Source organism: Aplysia californica, unplaced genomic scaffold, assembly GCF_000002075.1.
Source record: "Aplysia californica isolate F4 #8 unplaced genomic scaffold, AplCal3.0 scaffold00048, whole genome shotgun sequence".
Classification (NCBI taxonomy): domain Eukaryota; kingdom Metazoa; phylum Mollusca; class Gastropoda; order Aplysiida; family Aplysiidae; genus Aplysia; species Aplysia californica.
This window is the reverse complement of record NW_004797318.1, coordinates 89,506-90,528: the sequence shown is the minus strand read 5'-3', so window position 1 is coordinate 90,528 and position 1,023 is coordinate 89,506.

Below are 1,023 nucleotides of genomic sequence, written 5' to 3'. Positions count from 1 at the left end.
TTGTGATTGAATAGGGTGGGGGTCACCTGTTTTCAGAGGTAAAATTAGTGAGAAAATGGCCGCCAAAGATTAGTTATTTCCTTATCTTAATTAAGAGTCCGTGGTAACTGAAAACATACAGTTTTTGTTCCTTTAATCATCCTTTTTCAGAAAACTCCACACAGAAATTAGTTCTTTAATGGGCATGAAAGGTGTTGAGCCAAAAAACAAAAATTTGATAAAAATTCATAAACCTGTGGAAAAATGCAAGTTTCTGCACTTTGATTATTTTGACGAGAGCCTGATTCCACCACACTGCCTCACATAATATATATATTGTGGTTTTGTTTTGTTCACTGTTGTTCATAATAATTTAAAATGATTGCATTTATATGCAACGTTTATCCGCGTTCTACAGCGTGTTCTGTGCGCTTTACATCTAACATTACCCGAGTTAGTAGACCCAAGAAAACCTGGGTAATATCCTCGGCTTCCCGGGAAGAATGCAGTGCCCGCTGCGTATTGCATGCGCTCCAAAACTAACAAACTTATAAAATCATTCACTATGTATTGTCTATAGCCGGATACCCATTTCCACTTGGATGACGTAAGGAAAATTCGTGTCAAGTGCTTTTCTCAAGGACACAACGTCGAGACCCAGACGGAATTCGAACCCACGCCCTTATGATTGAGAGTCTAAGATCCTAACCACTAAGCCACCGTCTTGTTTCATTAGTTCAATAGTGGAGCGATCTTATGATATAGAGCAACCTGTTGTGCGGTTTTCTCTCATTCTCAAAGCAAAGTGATACATCTGACTGCGTGGACATAGCCGAATTAGCAGATGAAATTCTCCTAGTATTTTTTTCAAGACAAATATAAATGTGATATGTACATTCCCTGGCCACTATGCGCAGGTCAATTTTCTGCCCCCCCCCCCCCCCCCCCCAAAAAAAAAAGTGAAGCAAATTGTGTGATCCAACGATCCAACAACGCTGAGATAAGGTTGGCTGGTCATGTGACGCTTCCATGTTTTAGCTGTAG